This window comes from Rhinatrema bivittatum, chromosome 6, assembly GCF_901001135.1.
Source record: "Rhinatrema bivittatum chromosome 6, aRhiBiv1.1, whole genome shotgun sequence".
NCBI lineage: Eukaryota > Metazoa > Chordata > Amphibia > Gymnophiona > Rhinatrematidae > Rhinatrema > Rhinatrema bivittatum.
This window is the reverse complement of record NC_042620.1, coordinates 274727434-274740914: the sequence shown is the minus strand read 5'-3', so window position 1 is coordinate 274740914 and position 13481 is coordinate 274727434. Positions and strand designations below refer to the sequence as shown.

The 13481-nt window shown below is 43.2% G+C and overlaps 1 protein-coding gene across 6 annotated transcripts in view; it reads right to left on the bottom strand.

Moving 5' to 3' along the window:
* Positions 1–13481, bottom strand: part of SLC7A3 (solute carrier family 7 member 3) — a 221230-nt gene that overhangs the window by 191749 nt on the left and 16000 nt on the right. Inside the window, exon 1 of one of the 6 annotated variants that reach the window (XM_029607242.1) lies at positions 1544–1671. The exons of the other annotated variants lie outside the window; for them this stretch is intronic. The gene's annotated coding sequence lies outside the window, so the exon portion shown is untranslated. Of the gene's footprint in view, positions 1–1543; positions 1672–13481 lie in introns of those variants that run through there. 6 annotated transcript variants of the gene reach the window in all.

Here is a 13481-nt window from a genome sequence, read left to right as displayed (position 1 = left end):
TCCAACTGCTAGCACGAGTACACAATACCCATTTGTTTTGAGTCCATCTGCTACACGCTAGGAAATTTGCAATTTTATCAATCCCCATGCCACATGGAATTATAATTCTGTCTTTATTGCCCTGCCTCATTCTATTCTATACCTGAGATCCCAATGTGCCAATAAGCATGTTGTGTCTGACACAAGTGTCTCCCCTACATGGTAGTATACAGTGCTGCCACTGGCCCATCAAACCAGGTCTCTACAGCATCCCCAGGCAAAATGAGAAGGAGATATCAGGGAACTGAACCAGGGAATTACATGGCAGCATGCAACACCAGCACTGAACCATTGAGCTGGACCAGTGACCATGCTTTAAATGTGAAACTTCTTGTGAAATGCAACAGCAACAAATTACCAAAATACCCAAGCACCTAAAATAGAGGACAAGAATGTTTCTACTTTATAGAATACGAAACTAGGAGGAACAAACTAAAAAATACAATATTACTACACCTTGAACAGATTAGTTCTCTAAAAGGGGAATTTTAAAAGCCCTATGCACGTCAAAGCCGGGAGATAGAGTATCTTCGGCCGGCACACGCCACATGGATTTTTAAGAAGCACGCAAGTATGCGCACAAATCAAAAAGTTTAAAAAGGGACAGGGCATGGTCTGGGAAGAGAACATGCGGGGCATGGGCATTTCAGGAAGTTGCGTTGAAATGTGCGCATCTGTTCACTGAGGCTGGGTACTGGACTGGAAATACAGAGGCAGTGAACACTGATTTTTTTTGTCTCTTGAGTCTGCATAGTGTACCTCACTGCACATTGACAGACTGCAATGAAGAGAAGCGCAGCCTTGCTAGGCTTCTCAATTTCTTCTGACAGATTTTTGTGTGCACTCCTGCTCAAGCAATAAGAAATTAAAATTCAGAGAGCATGTGCCTCTGCTGCCTGTTCCTCTCTCTCACTTGCTTTGAAACAGTGGCAAAAGGTGAGAGAACCATCTGAAGCTGGTGTTAGTAGGACAGGAACAAGGTCAGGGACAGCAGAAGTACAAAACCCAAAACTACCAGTGTGCTCCTCCATGATTACTGCTTCTGAGATAATGGAGGTCTTTTCAAAAACTGATTCCAAGAAAAAATTGTGACTTGGATTCCTGGAATCAGAAGATATTGAAGAACTGGTAGACAAAGCGAATATGGGAGCTCTAGCTAGTAGTGTCTTAGCCTCCAATGAGGAGGTAGGGGAGGCAGATGATTAACCCTCCCCCAATGAAAAGCAGGCATTGCAGTTAGTTGTGTGAACAATGCCCCTGGCCTTGGTCCACCCTCAACTAACTCCAGTGTCAGCAGCAGCCCCAAGGGTGCAGAGAAGAGACTGCAAAAGGTATCCATTGTATGGAGGTACTTTAAAATAGGGGGATGACCCATGTTTTGCTTAGCATATTCACTATAGTAAGACTATCAATCAAGAGAAAGTGATGAGGTATTTTAACGAATGCTCACCTACAAAACCACCACCTGCTAGCACTGGCATCAGGGGAGGGTGACAGTACTAACCTGGAGAACTGCTCTGCCACTCAAACCAGAAGCTGTAGCAAAAGGTTTGAAAAAGGGAAGACTTTTCCCAATATTGATCTCATGGCCCCTTCCACCAGTTCGTTGGCAGGCCAGCAGCACCCTACCATGCATCTGCAGAGGCAAACCAGAATAGAGGAAATGGAATGATGTTGTGCATCACTGTCCTGGAAGAAAGAGGGAGTCAGCATACAAAGTACAAACTTGCAGTGTCAATCATCAAATAGCGTTAGGGCCCTACTGCATGATAAAGGGTATATCGCATGATAAATGCACAATCTTTATCACATCGCGTGTAAGCATACAAATATGTTAATGAATACGCAAAACTAGGAAAATTACGCAAATGAGGGACTCCTACTGCATTCTGTGGTAAAATAACACAGGATTTAATGTGGGAAATACCTTTTTTTGTGGTAGAGGAGGAAAAAAAGTTGCTGCTTTCTATCTGACCACCAAATCTGAGTCCTTACAAAGAGAACATGCCAGAACCATCACAGTTATCTGGTGCTGATGTCATCAAGTGCAGAGGACCTTAAAGAGAGGCATCCTGTAGCAGGATGCGAGCTGCTTCCTACCTGACCACCCAATCTGAGACCATGGTGACTGGAGAACACACCAGGACCATCGCGACTACCCAACACCAATGTCATCAAACGCCAAGTGCCTTAAAGAGCAGCATCCTGCCGACGCAATTAAATCACACGCCACAGAGGCACGCCCCTTATGCCATTTTTTGCCTGCATGAGAATGGGCAGGAAAAGAAACAGGAGAGTTGTTCTCCCTCCACAGGAGGGCCTAAGGATCTTCATGCTAATCATCCAAGTTCATCACTGCAGACTAATATGAGTAACAAAATGGACATTTCTTGAAGTACCGGGCAAGTCTCTCTTCTCCAAACACACAAGCACTTCAGAAGGTAAAAGCTCCTGAAACCATCTATTGTGTTCCTGCAAGATCCTTTATCAGAGGAACTTTTAAATCTTAATTTACCAATGCATGATGGCAGTTCTTCAGCAATGATTCCCCTTCCAGTGCCACCACTCCAGCTTGTTTAAGGAAGTGGCACTGATGGTGTAGATGATTCTGGAGACATTTCCCTTAGAAACATATAGAGGGATAGTTACCAGTATAGATAAATCATCCTCTGCAGTCACCCAGTTAAGTAATTATACAGTACATGCCTCTAAAAAAGTTTCTGATTTGAATGAGGCTGAATTTGGTGGAAACCCAAATTGGTAAACAAGGAGTAACTATCAATTCGCATTCAACAATATAAGCAGGAATTAAACACAATCTCTCTCTTCATTTTAAATATGAAATGTTAGAAAACAGATTAAGAGCTAAAAATTTTAGCTTGTTAAATTTCCCATATACTCATTTGTTATCTGGAAATGAGTTTAAGAAATATGCAGCTGAAGTCTTCCAATTTCTTCCTCATAAAAGTTTTCTTGCTGTCAAATTGTTTTTATATGCCTGATAAATTGAGGGTTCTGGCTTCTGAGGAGGGAGCTAATGAAGAGTTGGCTCCTCTCTAGTACAGACCTTACTCTTTTTTCTTCAAACTTCTAATGATGTGATTACTCGATCTACTTGATAGTTACCTTTTTGTTGGATAGTGATAAAGAGTTCTTTCTTAAACAATATTTTAAATTTAAGGATGCTTTGTTTTTGTGATCATAAGATTTTGGTGTTCCTGAGGTATCGAAGGAAACACAAATGAAGAGAAAATTGTTTTTCCAATTGAAACTTAGGCTACTGGCCCTGGGTGTCAAGTTCTTTTTGAAGTTTCTGTGCAAATGTATAGTTACCTATCAACGTAACAAGTTCATCTTAATGCAATGCACCTGAAAATCTTCATTACAGATAAAACATCTCTTCCTTGGTTAATGGGATTATTGTGTATTTTGAGGGATGATAAGAATTTGGGGGTTTTTTTTTTAATTTTATTTTGTCTACTAAGATATTGTTTTGTAACTAGCAGCTACAAATAATGGGGGCTTAATTAAGAAAAAGGAATTTTGTTTGTGTTTGATATAATTATTTTCTGATTTTCTAATTTTTTGTATCATATGTATTATATGATTAAAAAGCTTAATAGCATTTCAAATTAATAGAAGAGGAAAAACATTTTTATCACACCATAACGGTTGTTATCATGGATCGCAGCAATTATCGTGTACAATAAAAAAGACCTTCTCTCAGACAGAGCTATACAGCCCTATTGGCCCAATAAAAACAGCTTTTGTTAACTGCCCTGTCTACCTAAAGCTACAATGTTAGGAGGAAGTGTACTAGTAGTGGGTTAGTGGCTACTTCAGGCTGCTCAACAGTATAAAACATTGATAAGGCAGGCTAAGCCAGAATTTGAAATGAAGTTGGCCGGAGAGGCAAAAACTCATAATAAAAACTTTTTAAAATATATCCGAAGCAAGAAACCTGTAAGGGAGTCGGTTGGACAGTTAGATGACCAAGAGGTTAAAGGGGCTCTTAGGGCAGATAAGGCCATTGCACAAAGACTAAATGAATTCTTTGCTTCTGTGTTTACTAACGAAGATGTTGGAGAGATACAGGTTCCAAAGATGGTTTTCAACGGTGATGATTCAGATGAACTGAACCAGATCACTGTGAACCTGGAAGATATAGTAGGCCAGATTGACAAGCTAAAGAGTAGCAAATCACCTGGACCGGATGGTATGCACCCCAGGGTTCTGAAGGAACTCAAAAATGAAATTTCAGATCTATTAGTTAAAATTTGTAAACTATCATTAAAATCATCCATTGTACCTGAAGACTGGAGGGTGGCCAATGTAACTCCAATATTTAGAAAGGGCTCCGGGACGACCCAGAAAACTACAGACCAATGAGCCTGACTTCAGTGCCGGGAAAAATAGTGGAAACTATTCAGAAGTTCAAAATCATGGAACATATAGAAAGACATGGTTCAATGGAACACAGTCAGCTTGGATTTACCCAAGGCAAGTCTTGTCTCACAAATCTGCTTCATTTTTTTGAAGGGGTTAATAAACATATGGATATAGGTGAGCCAGTAGATGTAGTGTATTTGGATTTTCAGAAGATGTTTGACAAAGTCCCTCATGAGAGGCTTCTAAGGAAACTAAAAAGTCATGGGATAGGAGGCAGTGTCCTTTCGTGGATTACAAACTGGTTGAAAGACAGGAAACAGCGAGTAGGATTAAATGATCAATTTTCTCCATGGAAAAAGGTAAACAGTGGAGTGCCTCAGGGATCTGTACTTGGACCGGTGCGTTTCAATATATTTATAAATTATCTGAAAAGGGGCAAGACGAGTGAGGTAATCGAATTTCAGATGATACAAAATTATTCAGAGTAGTTAAATCACAAGCTGATTGTGATAAATTGTAGGAGGACCTTGCAAGACTGGATGATTGGGCATCCAAATGGTAGATGAAATTTAATGTTGATGAGTGCAAGGTGATGTATATAGGGAAAAATAATCCATGCTATAGTTACACAATGTTAAGTTGCACATTAGGAGCTACCATCCAGAAAAAATATCTAGGCGTCAGTGTTTAATACATTGAAATTGTCAGCTCAGTGTGCTGCAGCAGTCAGAAAAGCAAACAGAATGCTGGGAATTATTAGCAAGGGAATGGTGAACAAAACAGGAAAGATCAATGCTCTGTATCGCTCCATGGTGAGACCACATCTTGAGTACTGTGTACAATTCTGGTCACCGCATCTCCAAAAAGATATTGTTGCGATGGAGACGGTACAGAGAAGGGCGACCAAAATGATAAAGGGGATGGAACAGCTCCCCTATGAGGAAAGTAAAGAGGTTAGGACTGTTCAAGCTTGGAGTAAAGATGGAGGCTAGAGCTAGCAGCCGGGAGAGCCGCACAGACTCAGTGGCCAGAGCATGCTGGGGACAGGCTAGCTGTTGGCCTTTCTAAAGTATCTTATTCTTTAGCAAAATCATGATTACTGCAAATAACCTAGAAAGTGGAAGTGGCAACCCAATAGCTACATTACAGCTCTAAAGTTAGAGCTGATCCCAGCACAACTATGTGATGCAAGAGAAGGCCCAGAGTCCATGTTGAAGGAGTGCACTCAAAGGGGAAAAGTTTAAGGGCCACGGCATTAATGTTCAAGTAGCATGCAGCAGGACTAGGACCGGAGAGCACAGCATGGAGGTAGCAGGACCAGGACCAAGATCGAAGAGCACAGCATGGAAGCAGCAGCAGGATGAGAAGAGAAGACACCAGCAGGAGGACCAGGAGATGAGTGGATAAGAGACAGCAGCAGGATCATGACTGGAAACCGCATCTAGGAGGCAGGACTATGGGCAGAGCATAGAGGAGGGCTTAACAAGCAAGCAGCAGGACAACACAAGCAGAGTATAGACCATCCCCATCAGAAAGCTAGCACAGGAACTCTGTAATGAGGATGGGCCCAGCAGTGTTCTTCCATCTAGCCAGAAGAGAAACTTTGTACAGAGAACTGGCCAGGCTTGTTTGGACAAGTCATCTTTGATAGCATTTTTTTCCTTTTACAACTGGGGCCTCATGGGCCTTTTCCTCTGTGGGCTTGTTGGTTGGGGGTGACATCTCTTTGGGGGGCCTACCCCTGGCCTGTCCTGCTATCCAGGGACTAACATAGAAACATAGAAATGACGGCAGAAGACCAAATGGTCCATCCAGTCTGCCCAGTAAGCTTTCACACTTATTTTTTTCATACTTACCTGTTACTCTTGTCTCTTATAAGTAACTTTTTGGTTCTATTTCCCTTCCACCCCCGCCATCGATATAGATAGCAGTGCTGGAGCTACATCTAAGTGAAGTATCTAGCTAATTGGTATGGGGTAGTAACCGCCATAATAAGCAAACTACTCCCATGCTTATTTACCCAGCCTGTGCAATTCAGTCCTTGTTGGTTGTTTGAATATAAATCCTCTTTACTTCATTCTCCCTGCCGTTGAAGCAGTGAGCTGCGCTGGATATGTATTCGAAGTGAAGTATCAGGCTTGATTTGGGGTAGTAACCGCCGTAACAAGCAAGCTACTCCCCTGCTTTTTTGTGGATGCAAATCCTTTTTTCCACATTTCCTCTTGCCGTTGTAGCATAGAGCATTGTTGGAGTCGCATTAACCGTGTGAATGTTTATTGAATAAGGATATTAATCTCCAGGTAGTAGCCGTCATTCCCGCAAGCCACCCCCAAGCCTCTTCTCTTCATTCACATCCTCTAGACTTTATGGATCTACAATGTTTATCCCACGCCCCTTTGAAATCCTTCACAGTTTTGGGTCTTCACCACTTCCTCCGGAAGGGCATTCTGTGAAGAAATACTTCCTGACATTGGTTCTGAATCTTCCTCCTCTTGGGAGGATGGGGATGGCACAGGTGAAGGCTCTGGCCATCTTTCAAGCATTTGTGTCACTGCAGTTGTCAGACTTTATGGAAGTCAGGGCTGCTGTCTGTGCCTGCAGAGCTTAGGTATGGAGGATCAGTACCCTCCTCAACCACACAGGCTCTGCCTCCTTTCAACACAGTCAAGCATGTCTTGAATTGCCTGCTCTGGCTCTGCTGTTAGTGTGGTTCCTGGTGCTTGAGGTGCTATCTATCATAGCAAAAACTGCCTGGGCAGGTAGGATGTGTCGATGTCTGCTGCATGCTGCTGGCGATGTGGTGTGCTGGAGGCAGGTGGGACTGGCCAGCTTGCTCCCAGTGCAGAGATGGCCCCTCCATGAAGCATAAGAGTGTAAAGCTCATGTTGAGAGGTAGGTGTGATATAAGGAGGGCCAGTATTTGGTGCTGTTCTGCTGGCAGCTAATATTGCTCCTCCTCTTCTTCCTTGCTTCACAAGGTCTGTGCATCAAGTTGTAAAGTTGCTGTAAAAGGTGAGGCTGTGCTACTGGGACGGGAGGTTTCCTGGGCGAGAGCTGTGGAAACAAAGAATAAGTATGAATGCTAAGAAATACACATGTATTGTTTGGCATACGATGCACATTTTGCATCAATCCAGTTGAGCATCTTATGCCAAAGTATGTGGAAATCTATAGCAGACAAGACATATACAAGTGAGATGAACTTACTGGCCCTGGCTCGTGTGGTATTCAGATGCTCAATCTCCTCAAAAATGTCTGGTCCCAGCATTCAATCAAGCACAGCAGCATGGGGCAAGAGGCTCCTCCCCTCGACTGGCGCATATACTTATTACGGCTAGCCACCCTAGTCTTCAACTGGACCTTGATGTCAAGGTGGTGATGGGCCACCTGCTTCCCGATCTTCATCATCCTACTGCACTGGGATATGGCCTGGGTGATAGTGTGCCAGATCTAACCCTTGGCTGTCCTGAATGTCTTCTCAGCACAGTTTCCAAACAGCATGCTGTAGTTTTCAAGAGCCCCAGCGATGGGCATCTTGTCTTCCACGATGGTGAACTTGTACACACAAAAACGAGTCCGCCCTTCTGCCTTGCTGCCAGATGAATGGGGTGCCACTTCCGCTTCCGAAGAGGTGTCACTTTCCTCACTTTCGTTTCCACTTCCTTCCTCCCCCAACTCCTGCACCTGCCCCGGCAACTACTTGCCCCTCTGCCCAGCCTTACCCTGCCATTTTCCTCTTGCCACACTCACCTGCCTATCCCCTTCTCCCTCCCGCGCCTCCTCCCTATCCCATCTCCTATTCCTCTCCTTCCACTCCTGCCCTCCTCCTCTCCTCCCTCCATGCCTTCCACACCCCATCCTCTCCTCCACCTCCACTCCATCAAACAAAGGCAAACAGACACATTTGACAAACACAAAAACTTCCACACATGGATGAAGACAAGAGACAATAGTAAAGGTTAACAAATGAAAACACTAAATGGGACAACTGACTCAGAAATTGCTAAACAACTCCTACTACAATCACTAAATTCCAAGAACTCACCTCCTCTCCACTCTCTCCCATGCCCTGACACACCCTGAAAAAGGCAGCTGCAGGAAGGTGGTATGCATAAACATAGAAAATAATGCGTGATAATTTATCATGTCACATGACGCACTATCATGAGTACACAACTTACCTACGTAATGCAGTCTATCTGAAATTTCCCTAACTATGCCCATTTGTTTTTATCACACATGCTATTGCACCATATTTCTGCTTTATTTATAGCAATTTGATGAATCTAGGGGTTAGATTGTAAGCCTCTAGTGATAGGGAAATACCTACAGTAGCTGAATGTAATCCACTTTGAAGTGCCAAAAGGTGGAATCTAAATAAGTTAAATAAATAAATAAAATTTATAGCGTTGAGGTGCATTAAGAACATAAGAAATTGCCATGCTGGGTCAGACCAAGGGTCCATCAAGCCCAGCATCCTGTTTCCAACAGAAGCCAAACCAGGCCACAAGAACCTGGCAATTACCCAAACACCAAGAAGATCCCATGCTACTGATGCAATTAATAGCAGTGGCTATTCCCTAAGTAAACTTGATTAATAGCAGTTAATGGACTTCTCCTCCAAGAACTTGTCCAAACCTTTTTTGAACCCAGCTACACTAACTGCACTAACCACATCCTCTGGCAACAAATTCCAGAGCTCTATTGTGCGTTGAGTGAAAAAGAATTTTCTCCGATTAGTCTTAAATGTGCTACTTGCTAACTTCATGGAATGCCCCCTAGTCCTATTATTGGGAATATGATTGCCCTGGATGACCAGCCCATGCAGATAGTTGAGAACTTCGTCTAAGCATCTGCTGCACCTCTTAGCATCCAAATACAAAGTGCCTCCCAAGACTACAGTACATTCAGCAGGCAGGTTATCCCTACCCTCTGCAATCATTGCTATAGTGAATGCAAGTGCAGCTGGCCAAGCCAAAGGGGAAGCAGCATGGATTTCACCAGCAACATTTGAACCAGTGCAAATGCTATGCATGCCTATCTCTCCCTAATGGCACACTGATGGGAGCTAGCCAAGCAAAGACTGGCAGCAGCTCTAGAGGGGACCAAGGCATCTGTATGTAGGCTGGCTGTGCAGCACATAGATACCAATCCATACCTCATGTAATGTCCTTTCAGCCATAAGAAAGATGCTGGAAGGCTGGCAGCTATCCCAGAGGCAGGAGTGTTCATGCAGGTATTGTTTTGTGAAAGACAGAAGTGCAAATACAATAAGGGCAGCCGAAGATGCGGCTCTCAGGGGATCTGTTTCATCTGACAGTGAGAGATACCCTAAGGTGGAGGCCCAAGGAAAACAGGATTCCAGCCTTGAAGGACCCAATAGAGATATGCAGGAAAATAGCAAGGCATTTTCATTATAGCATGAAGAATGGGTAGCTTCTCCATGATAAGCAGGAAAAATTGTGGATGCATCATAAGTGGCTGATTCAAGATGTTGGAGCCTGCTGGAATTCCACTTAGCTGATGCTGCAGAAGTTAGTGGAGCAGCAGACACCGCTTAATGATCTGTCTCTGGATGTACCAGGGACATATGTGAAGTGCAGTTCTCCAGTTGAATCCTGTGTAATAGATGACTTCTGCTCTGATCTAAACAAACAGCATAGATATACAAAGAAAAATTTTCAAACAAAGGATTGGAGGGAGGGGTGCACAACATAAGACTGGAATTTTGATACTGATTTGCTCTTAATTGGACTCTGTATCCTTTAGGACACTCCTGTTATGTACTTTTGCCTGTACATAACCATTGCTTTTGTATTCTTATGATTTGTGTTTAATCTGCTGGTTTCAATAAACAAAGTTGAAAAACCGTAAGACAGGAAACAAAGTGCTGCCACCGCCATCTGCCCTGGGTCACACGTTGTCAGATAAGACTTCCGGATGACTGACAGTGTCAAATTTTGACAGACCAGAGCAATGACCACTTCTCCCACCCCCAGCATGTCTGAGAAAAATTGACAAGAACAAAGCAGGGGTGCTTTTGTACTCAGAGCTTGACATTTGAGAACGTATAAAAACAATCAGTCAAGAAACTATTTATCAATGCATGAGAAGTTACGTAGAACATTTCCATATACCTAAGCCCCTGCCATCACAGTAAACAATTCCTCCCATAAAGATTCTATTTATTTTTATAATGTTCACTACTCTTGGACTTTCTAACTCTGAATTTACATTTGAGTAATACACCTCCAAAATCTAACAAATCCCTTCACACTATACGTATATGATATTATAGAGTTCACTTTAATTCCTTTCTGCCATGTAACCAAAATTGCATTTTGTTGTGTACTCTTAAGGAGATATTACTCTTTAAAAGTTTGGAGTGCACTTCCTACTTAGGGCCTAATGTAATAAGATGCAGTGGGCTGTGGCCAGTTTTACCATGAAAGTGCATTCATTTTGGAAGGAGTGGGATTCAATTTCTTAAATAAATATACTTTTTGGTGCAGACTTTTCCAGATGCAGCAAGTCATGTACGCAAAAAAACATACACAAAAACCTGTGTTAAATTATGTGCACGTAGTAGTGTCCCATTTGTCAATGAGGGCATTAACCATTACTCTCCAATGCAGACAGGCACCTAGGCTGAAAGCTTGGCTTGACACTAGAAATGTAATTCCTGATCAGACTTGGGAGTAAAGTTACTCAAGTCGGTGTTAGTATATAAGCTACAGCGATGTGTGTGATATAAAAATGCCATCCTTACAATAACAGATGATGGTAGCACAGCAGCAGGAACAGGGAGGCTTGTGAAGATAGAAATGGATGGTGCAAAAGTACAGACAGAATCTGGAAGAAAACCTGGGACTGGAGAAAATATTCACCTTTCAGCAGGACAATGATCTTAAGCACAAAGTGAAAGCAACAGCAGCAACGGAGTGGCTCAGCAAGAATAAAGTTTATGTTAAATGGGCTAGTGAATACGCAGACCTGAATCCAAGAGAAAATCTGTGGCAAGACTATAATCCACAGACAATCCCCAACCAATGAGCCTAAGATATTCTGCCAGGAAGAATGAGTAAAGACTGCACCATCCGGCTGTGCAAAGTTGGTAGATGCTTATCCTAAATGGCTCATGGCTGTCATTGCTGCAAAGGGGCTTCCACCAAATACTGAGTCCAGGGAAGTAAAGATCTATGCAGATAAGAAGGTTTTTGTATGATGATGTTTGGAATCTTTATATAAAAGGCTTGTATCTGCTGATTCGTCTCACTGTCGTGACTGTGACCACCAGGCGGTACCCTGAACAGTGAAAGGTGCACTGTGCAAAGACAATATGCTCTGTCTCGCACAACCAGGCCCAGGCCCACACACCCCCATACCCACAGGCTATTACAAAGTAGGTATCCAGAGCAATGACGAGCACTTTTCGCTAGTATTTCTATAATTGTTTTTTCATGATGAAAATGTAGTGAATAGGGATTCTCAAACCTTGCCTGGGGACCTCATAGCCAGTCAGGTTGTCAGGATATCCACAATGAATATGCATAGATAAATGTGCATACCATTGAGCCTCCACATATGCAAATTTATCTCATATATATTGATCATGGATATCCTGAAAACCCAACTGGCTGTGTTGCATAGATCAGTGTTGCATAGATCAGTGAAAGAAACTGCTACTTTAAAATTCATTTTTATTTGTATATTTTAGACAGAAGGATGTGAAAGAAGTACAAGGGTGTGAAGACTTTTACAAGTCATATCTTGTGAGATCTTCTACTGCTAAGGTCCCAAAGGCATGCGGTAGCGGTATCAAATGAGGGACATTTTTCTAACTCACAGGTTTGGTCTTACCAGACACCACTCAAACCCATCTATTACTAGTCCTATAGATCTTCTGCCAGAGTAGGAGCAGATTTGCTGCAGTCTGGATATGGGAATAGACATTACTGTATTTTTCGCTCCATAAGACGCACTTCCCCCCCCCCCCCCAAAGTGGGGGGAAAATGTCTGTGCGTCTTATGGAGCGAATATAAAAAAAAAAAAAACCCAACAACTAAAAATCTGACTACAACCCCCGACACTTCTGACCCCCCCACCCCCAAGACCTGCCAAAAGTTCCTGGTGGTCCAGTGGGGGTGCAGGAGCGGTCCGGGAGCAATCTCCTGCACTTGGGCCGTCGGCTGCCAGTAATCAAAATGGCACCGACGGCCCTTTGCCCTTACTGTGTCACTGGGGCCGACCAATGGCACCGGTAGCCCCTGTGACACAGTAAGGGCAAAGGGCCGTCGGTGCCATTTTGATTACTGGCAGCCGACGGCCCAAGTGCAGGAGATCGCTCCCGGACCCCCGCTGGACCACCAGGGACTTTTGGCAGGTCTGGGGGGGGGGGGGCCCACAGAAAGAGAAATAAGTTTTCTGATCTGGGGAGTGGACCAAAATGGCCCTCCCCAGACCCGAAAACAAAATGGGGACAAAAAAAAAAATGTTATGCACTCCCCTAATTTGCTCCATAAAATGCACAGATGCCCGGGGACAGAGCTGTTTAGCACACAATTTTTTATTTTTATTTTTTTAAATTTTCCCCCTCTGAATCCTAGGTGGTCTTATGGTCAAGTGCGTCTTATGGAGCAAAAAATACGGTAATTCTAGCCAGTTCTTCCTTAAGTTGAGCCAACTCCCTTCTCAGTCCAAAGAGCTGGACACAGAAAGGACAATAGTGAAGCCTCCAGAAGGTCTATCTAAAGATTAAAGCCCCAGTTATTACGCTGTATAACGCCCATGATATTCAAAACAATTATATCAGTAGAATGTGTTAAATTTTAGGCTTTTCAAACATTTTCTTTGTTGTGACCCTTGAGAGCTCCTAAGAAATACAGTAGTTCAAAAGCTACAAATCATTTCTCCCTTTGAGAAAATATTAGCAGACGTCCCACCTCTTGACTGGAAGTAACTGAGAACCTGCATCTGGGGTGGGTGAGAGGAAGGAAGGGTAAGATCATAAATTAAACAGAAAAAGCAACATAGCAAGGAAAACATGTAGGAAC